The sequence below is a fragment of the Oryctolagus cuniculus genome, chromosome 13 (assembly GCF_051225735.1).
Source record: "Oryctolagus cuniculus isolate XC-2025 breed Fujian yellow rabbit chromosome 13, ASM5122573v1, whole genome shotgun sequence".
Classification (NCBI taxonomy): Eukaryota; Metazoa; Chordata; class Mammalia; order Lagomorpha; family Leporidae; genus Oryctolagus; species Oryctolagus cuniculus.
The window spans coordinates 8,918,113-8,931,341 of record NC_142879.1 but is presented as its reverse complement, the minus strand read 5'-3'; the positions used below and the strand labels follow the sequence as shown (position 1 = coordinate 8,931,341).

General features: G+C 39.8%; 1 long non-coding RNA gene and 1 pseudogene across 1 annotated transcript in view; both read left to right on the top strand.

The window, feature by feature from the left end:
- The window catches only part of LOC149122472 (uncharacterized), a 121,644-nt gene that overhangs the window by 27,002 nt on the left and 81,413 nt on the right, over window positions 1-13,229 (top strand). Inside the window, exon 3 of the long non-coding RNA XR_016219472.1 lies at window positions 1,051-1,254. This is a non-coding gene — a long non-coding RNA (uncharacterized LOC149122472). The remainder of the gene's footprint in view (window positions 1-1,050; window positions 1,255-13,229) is intronic.
- LOC127483484 (5-azacytidine-induced protein 2 pseudogene) lies at window positions 1,354-2,145 on the top strand (annotated as a pseudogene).

Below are 13,229 nucleotides of genomic sequence, written 5' to 3'. Positions count from 1 at the left end.
CACCTGCATGGGAGACCAGGAGAAGCACCTGGCTCCTGGCTTCAGATTGTGGCCATAGTGGCCATTTGGGGGGTGAACCAACGGAAGCAAGACCTTTCTCATTGACTCTCTCTCACTGTCTAACTCTGCCTGCCCAAAAAAAAAAAAAAAAAAAAAAAAACTAAATTCAACCATGGCAATCAGTCAATTAATAAAGCATGCCTACATAATTAATCTCCAATGAAAACTCTGGACACTGAGGCTTAGGTGAGCCTCCGGCATTGCCAATACTCTGTGAATTGTCCCACAGTGATGCCAGAAGGGGTACAGGTTAGGAACATCCTTTCTCTGCCGATGTCCCTCCCCCTTTGGTGGAGTCTTACTTGTATTCTTTCCCTGAATTGAACTATAAACTCCGGTATAATAGTTTTCAGCAGGTTCTGTGAGCCTGGTAAACTACTGAAGCTGAGTATGTTCATTGAAAACCGGAAACTTGCAGTTGATGTCACAGATGAGGAGAGACTGAGTACTCTTTTCCCTTAAACTTGGCAGCTTGGCTAATCATGGGTGCACACACACAAGATTCTGTGAACCTGACACCCAGAGGCCAGAACATTCCGGAGAACATGGAGTACACGTATGGAAGAGAGAACACATACCGTTCACCTGCCGTAATCACAAAGGGCTCAAAGCCTCAGCGTGGAATGAGAACATTTTTGGCAGTGTCCTACCTGAAAATAAGATTCCTAGTCACTAGCAGTGTCCTTGTAAGTGGCCAGGATAGTGGACAATGTAAGGCAAGTACTGGCGTTTCCTCTTCTACAGCCCACTACGAGAGCAAGGTTGAATTACTCAGGAAGGGCGCTGGCGCGGTCGGCCCCGTGCTGAGCCTGCGGCCCGGCAAGCCTATTTCCAGCAGTGAGCTGCTCGCCCAGCCCACCGCTCTTCCGACTGCGTGGCCCTCCGCTGTGCCCAAGCCAGTCTTTGCAGGTCCTGATTAGGGACCGTGGGGCTGGGCAATGGCCTTACGTGCTGGTGGTCAGCCGCTGGGGCTTTGGCTTCTCCTTCCAGAATCTGCAGAGAGGCCCTCATGGTGCTCACACAAGCAAGCTACCTTGGCTGGGGCGCAGGGGTGTTTTGTTCAAAACTAGAAGTCTGTGCTGACCTCCAGTGACCCGCTGCCATGGATGCCCCCGAAGACGACGCCGTCTGCAGTCTGAGTCATGAAAAACACATGGGAGAGATGCAGGACTCCAGTCTCCATTTATTAAGGAGGTAAGTCTGTTGCTTCACATTTTGCCCTATCACTGTGTATGAAGATATCAAAAAATGACTCAGCGATTCGGGGGGGGGGGCTCTTTCTTAAGGAAAAGCATGGGAGTTTTGGAACAAAAGCTTATGGGAGTTGGATTAGATGAGGAAACCCGTCTTGTGGGACTAGCACAAGTAAATAAGGCCTGCCATGTCTATGGAGAGGTTTGCATTGGTAATTTGAAGAGCAGATGAAGGTGTGCAGAGAGAATTCGAAGAGCAAACTGGCTACAGTGAGGAAGACAACTGGAAGCATTCAGGGAATAACCAGACTCTGAAGAAGTGGAATGCCTCCAGCTAAGAACAGAGGTGGGACTCAGCAGGTGACGAGGACTTTAAATACATCTTTGTCAAAATGGGAGGTGGAAGAGTTGAGATGTGACCCGAAGACATATGGTTTGGAACATGAGTTGAAACTGCAGAGGAAAGAAGGTAGTGATTTCAAGAGAGAGCTACGAAAGGCAGAGCAAACAGATCCATCTGACACAGACAAGCGAAGAACAGACATTTCCAAAGACTTAGCATCCCAAGTGATACTATGCAGTGGAGGGGACTGAAGAGAGACGTGCCTCATTTACATCTGGTGACTTAAGTACATGCTGAACTATTAAGAAAACAGAAAACTGCAATCAAGAAAGCCTATTATACTCCATCTTGCCTTTTACCAAGAATACAACAGTTTTATCAGAGAAAGCAATTCTGTACTCGTGGAAAGATGAGACAGCCCTTCCTGATGATGGTACAGAGTTTCAGAAACAAAGTTCTTATGTCAGAAACTTTCTAGAAGAAAGTTCTTAGCTATTCCTAAGCTCGACTAGATTAAGTGAGGCAGCATTTGGGGGAAATTATAAGTAACCTTTGCTTGTATCCAGCCTGTCAGCACTGCATTGCTTAGAGCAACATAATAACAATGCCTTTATAAAAATTAATTCTGAAGAGATTCCTGGTTTGATCATGAGGGTACTGTATCTTTCTTAGTGGCTCTCCCAAGAAATTAGTTAACAAATTGAAAGTGGATTTTGATGAAAACTTCACACAGTTCTCCTGTGTATACATATGAACACAGTGTATGATATTATGATTTTCCAGTATGAAAGAGTACCCTCAACTCCATATTCTAAGAATAAGATCTATGCTACTACAATAGTTAATAAACTTAAGAAACAGAAATAGAGCATTACCCACTAAATTGGAATATGATGTTTCCATAATTAAAAAAGCTCACCAAACATTAGGTGCTACTTTAAATAGTAGACTGAAAAAAATGGCAGAAATACCTCACTTAAAATGGATATCCCATTATATCCAGACTGCACTGTGACAGACTAATGAAATCTTGTGGCATTTTTTTTTATCCCCACTGTCACCATTATACATATCTGAATAAGGCCTCTAGGTGATCACATTATCCTCATGGAATAGCTCAGCATAATGTTCTGTGGGTTGGTGAAGGTCTGTCTAGACTATATTATGATAAAGAAAATGAAAATTGATGCAGGTTTGAAACAAAACAGTTCGGGTCTGCTGCTATTCCTGCCCTGATGTGGCAGGCTGCATGCCCTAGATTTTATGCTGATGAATATGAAACAAGAAGTCCAGCTTAACTGATCACCATGTGAATGGCTGTGTTGTTTTCGTCTGTGAGTCTGGAACCAGGATTGCATCAGTTCTTGACTATATTTCGATGAACTATAGTCATTCTCTGCAATTCATCTCACGTTTGTATCAGCCAAAAACGTTTTATAGGAATATGTTGTAAAGAAAGGAAAGAAAATGGATGTAGCATCTTTGAACTCCTTAGTGGTATTGCTGGTCCCTGCAATGCCCCAGGGGCATCGTCCTGCTTCTGGTGAACTCTCGGTATGGAGAAGAGAGTGTGCCACAGACTCTGTCTGGTTCTTTCTACTTTCACAGTCCTCGCTCTGTGGATCAAGGAGTTGATGGGAAGAGAATCTACTCAGACGACACATTCTGTAGGCCCTTGTGAGGAGATTCAGGTCAGAGCTCCCATTTATCACAGGGTTTTCATAAATACGATGCTGTTTTAGGTCTCTGCAGATACTCACAAATGTAGAGCACATAGCCACGAATGTATTTTCATGCTGTTAATCCAAAGAACTGTAATTCTTTCTGCAGGCAGAGATTGTGCTACAGACTTGAAACTATATTTTGTGATTCTTCTGCAAGGTACTCATACATTTCAGTTTGGCAAAAAAATATTGTATTCCTTTTTAACTGGGTATCCTATCAGATGGTGCCTCTTGATTTCAAGAATATTTTCGTTTTCAGTTGTATTCTCAGTCATATTCAGATAAGTCTGGGCTATCCCTCAGCTGGGAGTGTGCATTGCTTTGGGCCTGGGGACTTGATAGCAACCTGTGAATCGCCATAGCAGTCCTCATCCATCCAAAACACCCAGAATGTTTCTGCTTTAGCACTTAGTCACACTAAGTATGTTGATATTCATTTAATTTACAGAGACTCTGTGATCAGTTAGCCATTGCCACATACCCCTATGCAAAGTTTAAAACAAAAATATTTTAGATTCTGATAGAGGACTGTGGAACTTCTTTAATCATGTAAAAGTAACTGTACAATGAAAACATATTTTGTTCATAAAATGAGCATTGAGATCATTGAACAAATTCTTAGGAAGAGAACTATAGTAAAGGACTTTACTAAGATTTAAGTACATTAAGAATTCTTAAATTATTTAATAATATAGTTATATCAGACTTGGTGCCAGGAGACCATGAAATTCACCAAGGAACATAAGCAAAATCTGGACATCTTAAAAAAAGAAGTTAGCACTGTTCAAGAATGAAGTCTTCTCTTAGTCATTTGTTTTAGAACTGCCACTTATGATTTATACATAGCCTTAAAATTGCATTTTTGTTTGCTCTTTATGCATTTTACATGGATTTTACTTCATCATTTGTTTATATCAGAACAAATGGGAAACAAAATGAAGAAAAATAATACACAGGAAGGAGTGAGGATAAATCATGCCTTTGGGGTCTATCTGGGGACCTCTGAGCTGGTCAGATATCTAAAACTGACTTTGATTTTGCTCCACAAATAGTAAGATTAGGGTTCTGCAAACTAATGTCCCTTGTTCACCTGACAGGATATAGTCAAAATTTTAAAAACGGTAGATTTCCAGGATTTAAGGTTATGATAGATTTTTCATAGCACACAGTTTTTGGTGGGAAGTAATTACATCCATCTTCTCTTGTATTTATTATTGGCCTATGATTATGTTTTGTTTTAAAAGATTTATTTACTTATTTGAAAGGCAGAGTTACAGAAAGGCAGAGGCAGAGAGAGAGAGAGAGAGAATTGGTCTTCCATCTGATGGTTCACTCTCCAGATGGCTGCAATGGCCAAAACCGTGCCAGTCCAAAGCCAGGAGCCAGGAGCTCCTTCCAGGTCTCCCATGTTGATGCAAGGGCACAAGGACTTGAGCCATCTGCTGCTGCTTTTCCAGGCCACAGCAGAAAGCTGGATGGAAAGTGGAGCAGCTGGGACATGAACTGGTGCCCATATGGGATGCTGGCAGACAGCGGCTTTACCTGCTAGGCCACAGTGCTGGCCCCAGTCTATGACTTTGCAGTGAAACTTTTCAACTCAGGATCAAAGACAAGGTCAAGGTTAGGTTTTCTCCACTTCTACTGGCTTGATGTTGACAAGCTTAACCTTGGGAATCCTATGTTGAGCATAGAACCATCAGAAGGAAGGATTCTGCATCTCTGACTGAATCAACACTTGGGTTATAGTTAAGAACATTTGTTTTGCAATCATTGTGTACAGAAAGTAAATTTCTAAGTACAATTATGTGTTACAAAGTACCAATAGCCTGAATAGTATATATTGTTAAATATATTTCTCAATTTATAGTCCATAGAACATTATTACTTTATTAATTTACTCATTTATTTGTTCCTTTATTGGTATTTATTAGTTGTCTTATTACTTCTGTTGGGAATGAGATAAAAATATAAAATTGAAAACTATGTAACTATGTGGGAACTGGTTCATGTCCTGGGTGCTCCACTTCCCATCTACCTCACTCCTAGTGTGCCTCGGTTGGCAGTGGAGGATGGCCCGGGTGTTTGGGCCCCTGACCTACATGGGAGACATGGAGTAACCTCCTGGCTCCTGGCTTCATCTTGGCTCTTCCCAGGCTATTGTGGCCAATTAGGGGAGTGAACCGGCAGATGGTAGATTGATCTCTCCCTGACTCTTCCATAACTCTTTCAAATAAATAAGTAAAAATCTTAACAAAATTATTATTTTATATAGATTTATGTGTTAGAGGGGAATATAATTATATGAAGTAATTTTTGCCCAGGTATAACTAGTATTAGGAGTTACATTACTGTTATTAATATCATTAGACCTATGGCAGGAGATGAAGATTAGAATAAGAACTTAGAAAGAGTCAATCAAGCAGGCTAGTCCAGAGTTTTCCAGGAAAAGGGACCAATATGTGATACAGCCCTGTGAATGTTATAAACTTTATACATTTGAAAACACAATGGTAGGTAGGAAAACCACGCAGAAATTGGTAAAAAATTGAAAGATAAAGACTAGAGAGTGAGAATCTTTATAGGCTGAGAAAGGGAATTTCTATTTTTTTTAAGATTTTATTTTTATTTATTTGAAAGAGAGTTATAGAGAGAGGTAGAGACAGAGAGAGAGGTCTTCCATCTGCTGGTTCACTCCCCAGATGGCTGCAACGGCCGGAGCTGCACCGATTCTAAGCCAGGAGCCAGGAGCTTCTTCTAGGTCTCCCATGTGGGTGCAGGGACCCAAGGACTTGGGCCATCTTCCACTGCTATCTTAGGCCATAGCAGAGAGCTGGATGGGAAGTGGAGCAGCTGGGACTAGAACCAGCACCCAAATGGAATGCCGGCACTTTAGGCCAGAGTGTTAACCCGCTGTGCCACAGTGCCAGCCCAGAATTTTGATTTTCTATAAATGTATTAGTATGCCATTTGAGGGCATTACATTACAGATTATTCCTTTAAGATATCCAACTACTATACTGTGTAAATATAACCAGTGTGTTCAGAAGATTGGACAGAGTAAACTTGTTAGGAGGCCATTCCAGTGTTGGTATGTAGAGATGATACTTGGTTGGGGATTTGTTGGTGAAGAACTAGAGAAGTGAGTGGATTGTAGATGCACTTTGCAATTAACAGTTCTATATGGCTTGGTTAAGAATTGAGATGTAAGGGGTAAAAAGAAAGGATGAATAAAAATGATCGCTATTGCATGACTTGTAAAACCTAGGAGGTCAGTGACAGCATTTATTAATATGAAAAAACTGGAATAGAAACAGCGAAAGCAGTGTTCAATAATTAGATTTTGGGCATGATAAATTTGAGACATCCATTAGATATACAAGTAAAGCGCTTGTATAGTGAATGGATAAATGAGTATTCCCAGCAAACTCCTTCTCAGCAAAAGATGAATATATATTACTCCAAAAAATCAATCTTAAAGAATTGTAAGTTACCTAGAGATATCTCTCATCTTAATAGTTGTGATTTCTAGTACCTGTGCTGACACAAAGATGGTATTAAATCATCTATTCCAGTAAATGGATGCTAAGAAAATGGAGCAGCATTAGTCTTCTTTTATAAAGGGAACACACACACCTGCACATTCAGTGTAGAATGCTTAGATTCCTACCCCGGTTTTGCTGTTCATGGGGAGTGAACACAGGAAATTATGAAACACACAGTTTCTATATCTTTAAATAGAAATGAAAATAGTACATTTGGTTCTGCTTCCTGAATGACAATTTGGGGAGATCCATGGACCTACTCTCTAACAAAGCTAGAAAAATTTATTTGAGATAATGTACTAAAATTCAGTAAGTACAAAACAAGTATGTGGCTTTGAGGAAAAAAAAAAAAAAAAACAAAATTCTTCCTTCTATCCACTTGATTCAGTGGAGCTCCATTCTGAGAGACTGGCTCAAAAGGTGGAGCTTGCTCTCCATTTGTCTCCCAACCAAAGGTTACCATTCCTTACTGGGAGGAACACTCCACCAGTATTTTTCACCTCCTTCCATCCTTGATAAACAATGTAAATTCCTGGTGTTGTCAAGAGGTCGGGGGAATCCCTTGTTCCATTCATTTCACAACCTTAGACTGGAGGTTCTGTCTTGGGCATGGCAGGCTGAGAATTCTGGGACCCTAATTGTATTTTTCCCAGCTTGCCCTTGGAGCAGAAGTACCAAGAAGGACATAGAAATATTCAGTAGGGACAACAAGGAAGACAGCAAAGAAATACCCAGGATGAGAGAAACAAGCCATGCCCCATCCAGTGGTTAGAGCAGTGGCTCAGAATTGTGATCAGGGAGTGAGATAAGCCATCAGAATAGGTATCTCTGAAGCTTTCCCCAGAGCAAACAAATTTGTTTGAAGTAAAATGTGTGTGGAAGTGCAAGTGTAAGGTGTTCTACAGAACTGTAGCCTTTCTTCATTAAGATTAACAAAAAAAACCCCATAGGTTGGCTAGTTCAACAGAGAAAGAGGAAATGAGTTGCTAAGAGAAGCTCTCCTGAGGTCAGAAAAAAAGCTGAGACTGACCTCAAAACTAGCCCTGCCTGAATGTGATAGAGTTAGGTGACTAAGAAATCTATGTATTTACTGTTGAAAGCACAGAAATTTTTCTGTGATTAGTGGAGTCTGAATTGTAGTTGTCATCCTAAATGAGGGAGACGAGTTATCAGAGAGATCAGGGAAGGAATGAGGAAAAGACAGCCCTGCTACTGCTGCTGTCTTCTCAGAAGACCGGAAACATGTCTCTCGGTGCTGCCTCAGGAGTGACGACAATGCCTCCCCATAGCAGAGGGGATCAGCTCCACTCAAGGAACAAAGCTAAGTCACAAAACACACACACGTGAACAGCATCAAACCCGAGAGGAGAGAAACCATATCCAGAGCTGTAAAATCTGTTTCCTGAGCCATCCAGTTTTCAACAAAAAATTACGAGCCATGCAAAGAGATAGGAATATGTGACCCAAATACAAAAATAAAAGCTGGCTATGGGAAGTTTGAGAAGGATCAGATGTCAGATTTCACAGAAAAAGTCTTCTAAATAGTTAGCTGCTGAAAATATGTGTGAAGGATAAATGGAAATCATGCCTAAGTAATGAAGGTTTGAAGACAATGTTTTGCTGAATAGACAGTATCAGTAAGAACCTAAAAATGATGAAAAAACAAGAGCCAAATTGAAATTCTGAGTTGAAATGTACAATAAGTTAAATGAAAAAATTGTTAGTTTTTAGGCAATAGATTTGAACCAGTAAGAGAAAGAAGTAGTGAACTTGAAGATAGATGAATAAAAATTATTCAACCCAAAGAACAGAGCAAAAACAAAATGGACAGACTCTAAAATTAAATATGGGAGACATTAAATAGAATATATAAAAATATATAAATAGAATATATATATGTATTCTGGAAGGAGAATAAAATAGGAGGGAAAAATACTTGAGCAAATAACATCCCAACATTTCTTAGTTTTTTAAGAGGAAAAGGTGCTTTCCAATTTTTTATTATTCATTTCTTTCTTTTTTATGTATTTGATATTATTCCCCCACCAAAAGAAACCTTTTATTTAAGGAATAAAAACTTCATGCATTTTGTAAGTACAACTTTAGAAATATAGTGATTCTTCTCAACATACCCTCCCTCCTACCCACTCTCCCACCCATTCTCCTCCTCCCTCCTCCATTCCCAGTCCCATTCTCCACTAAGATCCATTTTTAAAGAATTCAACAATTTGCATGAAAAATAACCACAAACAACTGTTCCTCAACAATCAAGACAAGGGTTGTTCAAAGTCCTTGCATATTGAAGTTAATTTCACTTCTTTTTATTTATTTATTTATTTTTTTTTTAGAAACTTAATTTAAAGAAGCACCCAAGAATGATACATCTTTTGTGAGCACTTAGACATAATCATAATACAACTCTTTGAGGACAGAGGTCCTGCATGGGAAATTAGTGCCCAGTGACTCCTGTTGTTAATTTAACAATTAACACACTTATGTATGACATCAGTGATCACCTGAGGCGCTTGACATGAGGTGCTTAGGCTATGGAAACCTTTTGAAAAAATTTCTTAATTTTACTGAAAAACATTTAGCTAAAAATCCAAGAAGCTTAAAAAACTCTGTGTAGGGTACATGCAGAGATTCACAGGCCAACCTGTTAGTAACATGCTGAAAGTCAAAGATGAGGATGAATGAAAACATCATCAAAGTCAAAGAGAAAATCTTGAGTACCTTAAGAGAAAAACAACTTACTGTAAATAATGGACCCACAAGAAGATTTATGGTTGATTTAAATAAGAAACATTGCAGATTGGCATGGCATAATAAACAGCTGAAAATATCTCAACCATTCTCCTATGTCTAGAAAACCACTGAACTTACCAAAACCATAGCAAAATAAAGGCATTCCCAGGTAAATAAAACTAGGAGAATTTATCTCTAGCAGATGCAATTTAAAAGAACTTCTAAAGGGTTTTTGGATACTGAAAGCAAGTAAGCTCAAATGGAGATTCCAGTCCTCTAACATAACAGAGCATCAGTGTAGATACTTAGGTTATTACAAATATATATTCTTTCTTCTCTTAGTAGCTTTAAAAAGCAATTGTATAAAGTAATGTGCATATAAATTTTTGTTGGGGCTATAATATGTAGGAATGTATTTCATAATAATGGCAGAAAGCAAGTGGATAGGAACAAAATTGTGTTGTGGTAGAAAAAATAGCACTATATCATACCATGAATCAACAAAATAAAGAGAACAGACATGTCTTAGTCCATTTTTTGCTACTGCGACAGAATACCACACACTAGGAAATTTATAAAGACAGAAATATTTTGGCTCATGGTTCTGGAAGCTGGAATGTCAAGAGCATTGAAGCAGCATTTGTTTGGCTTCCGGTGAGGGCCTTCCTTCTGCTTCATAGTGTGATAACAGGGCAAGAGGACAGGAAGAAGAGAAGGCTGCAGAAGTTGGACTTGCTTTTATAAAAAACCCACTCCTGTGAGAAAAATGTTAATCCATTCACGAGAGAAGAGCCCTCATGACTTAAACACCTTCCGTTAGGCCTCATTTTCCTACACTGCCACATTGGGAATTAATACAACACGTGAACATTTGGGATGCACATTCGAACCAGAACACTTCACACTAACCCTCACAATTCATGTCCTTTTTGCAGTGTAAAATACATTAATCTCATCCTAATAGTCCTGTAAATATTTACTTGTTCCAATCTTACTTCAAAGTCCAAAGGCTCATATGAATCTGATATTGTAAAGACAATATACATCCCAAGTCTAATGGCTCTCTAGCTGTGAGCCTTTGAAGTTGAAACAGCTTATTTAATTTCTGGAATATAATGATGGGAGAGGGATAAGGTAGATATCCCATTCCAAAAAAGAGACACAGGCAAAAAGAGCAATAAGTCTGAAACTTGACAGAGCAGACATTGAATCTTTCACTCTGTGAACCACCTCCTGGACACACGTGGGCTGCAGTTGGACCCTCCAAGTCCTTGGGCAGCTCCATCTGCTGGCTTTTGCTGGCTCAGCCTGTTTCAGCTCTCATGGCGGAGTGGCGTGCCTGCAGCTTTTCCTGGCAGGTGCTGCACCTCGGTAACTCCACAGCTATCAGGTGGTGGTGGCAGTGCCGCTGCCATAGCTCCACAGGGCATTTCACTGTGGGAAATCCGTGAAACAGCTCTGCTCCTGTGGCTGGCTTCTATCTGGGCCCCCAGTTTGTTTGTGGTCCTTGAAATCCAGGCAGAGGAGGCCAAGTCCCCAAAACTCTTATATTCTGTGTTGCTATAGATGGTTGCGGGTGGGAGGGAGGTTATGGGGGGAAAAAGCCACTATAATTCAAAAGTTGTACCTTGTTGGCTTTAACCTCTCAGCTCTTGGTTTGTCCTCTTAGTCATTCTTCCTTTCCAATTAAAAAAGGGCCTATTCTGTTCAAACTGATTCTTACCCTTAAATTTCTGGGAGTCAAAGACTTATTTTCACTTAATTTCTCTTAATTTCTTTTTTATCCAAGCTGATAACAGTTCTATAATAACAATTCTCTCATTAGATGAAAGTTATACTCACAAATATTTAGTGTAACTACTTAATATAACCCAGTATTACCTTTAACTTGGGCTTCCTAAGAGATTGTCTGAAGCCTCATTGTTGAATAGAGATAATCGTCAAGGAATGTCTTTAAGATTTTAAGAAATCCTTTGTCTGAAGTGTCCTAAAAAGCACCACAGATTTTAAAAGGCTCCTAAAACACTCCCCTTCCACCAGATTTGATGTTTTCCCAGAATGCATTTTTTAATTTGATAATTGCTTGCTATCCGAGATGGCTAAAAGTAAGTTTTATTTTTTAAACCATAAACTCAGTTCCACTATATTTCACAATTTGTTGTTTAGCTCATCCTTGCCACTTAACATTTTATGCTAAGCAGTGAGAATTCAATTTGCATTTTCAGTGTTCTTCCTAGAAATTTACTTTACTGATACCAAATTTTATCTATAACCTATTGCTATTTAACAAACCACCCTAAACCAAAGTGGGTTAAGACAATGAAAATTTTTTCATCCTTAATTTTCAATTGGGGAGGGCTTACTGTAGATACTGTCTTCTGATGTCAAGTGGGGTGAGTCGGTAGAGGGTAGCAGGTTTCACAAACTGGCTCACTCACATGATCCCACACTAGTGCCGACTGACAGCTGCAACCTTAACTGGGACTGTGGAACAGAGATCGCTGGTCCCCTGGTGTGGACTTCCATGTAATATACTTGGGCTCTTCCTGCTTTCTTTCTTGTAGTTCTTAGGAAGAATATATAATATGCTGGAAATGAAACATCTTGGGCCAAGGGGTGACTGGCTAGGACATATGAGCTCAATTCTAGTGCCTCCTAGACATAGGGTGTCCTTCATTGCTTTGTATCTGTGTCATTTAGCCCTTGGGGTATAAATCCAGGGTGTGTTTCTCTCTGGGATTCCTCAGCTGTAGTGCAGATTGCTCCACTCTTACTGTAGATGGGACTCCCCTTCCTCTGTGCAGCTGTCTGATGTCTGATCCTTGGGGCACAGCTGACAATGAATCCTAGGCTTCTCTTGTCCCTTGCTGTCTACTTGTGAGTAATCAGCCCACTTCATGTGCCTTGATTGTGTGAGTATCTTCGTGGAGTCAGGCAAGTTGCTAAGCAGTACACAGTGTTCCTGATTCACATACAACATCATGGGTGCATTTGAAGGGTGAGCATTCCAATAAACAAGATGGCAGCGCATGACAATCTGATGACCTGCCTCAGAAATAATTGAGCATCTTTACTACCTTTCTATTGCTGGATATTGTCAGAAATGGCTTTCCAGACTCAATATTGGAAGGTGAGGGATAGATCCCAGCATTTCAGGATGAGTGTCAGTGTTAAAGTCGCATTGTACAAAGAAGGTTTAAATTGGAAGATACTGTTATGGTTAAGTGTTAATTTCTTTAGTATTTTTCCTGCAGCTGATTGTATTTTCAAAGATGTAGTCCTGAGAAATGTAGCTCCATCTTAACAGATATATCACTACTTATACCACATCCCACACTGGTGATTTCCTGAATAAAATATTATACAGGTGAAACTGTTAGTTCCAAATATGCCTCTGAGAAGGCTTTCTTCTCATGCCATCCTAACTAAGCAGGACTGCGTAGATCTGAGGATATTGAGACAGGAGAATTTAAAATTGCTGATGAAAATTACATATGAGTTTTCTCCAGAGATGACACAATAACTTCATAAATATTGGCTTTAAGCTTATAATTTTTGTTACGAGGGTTGTGGAGCATCTTTCCTTTCTTTAGTGTTGATAAATACGCTTACATGAAATTTT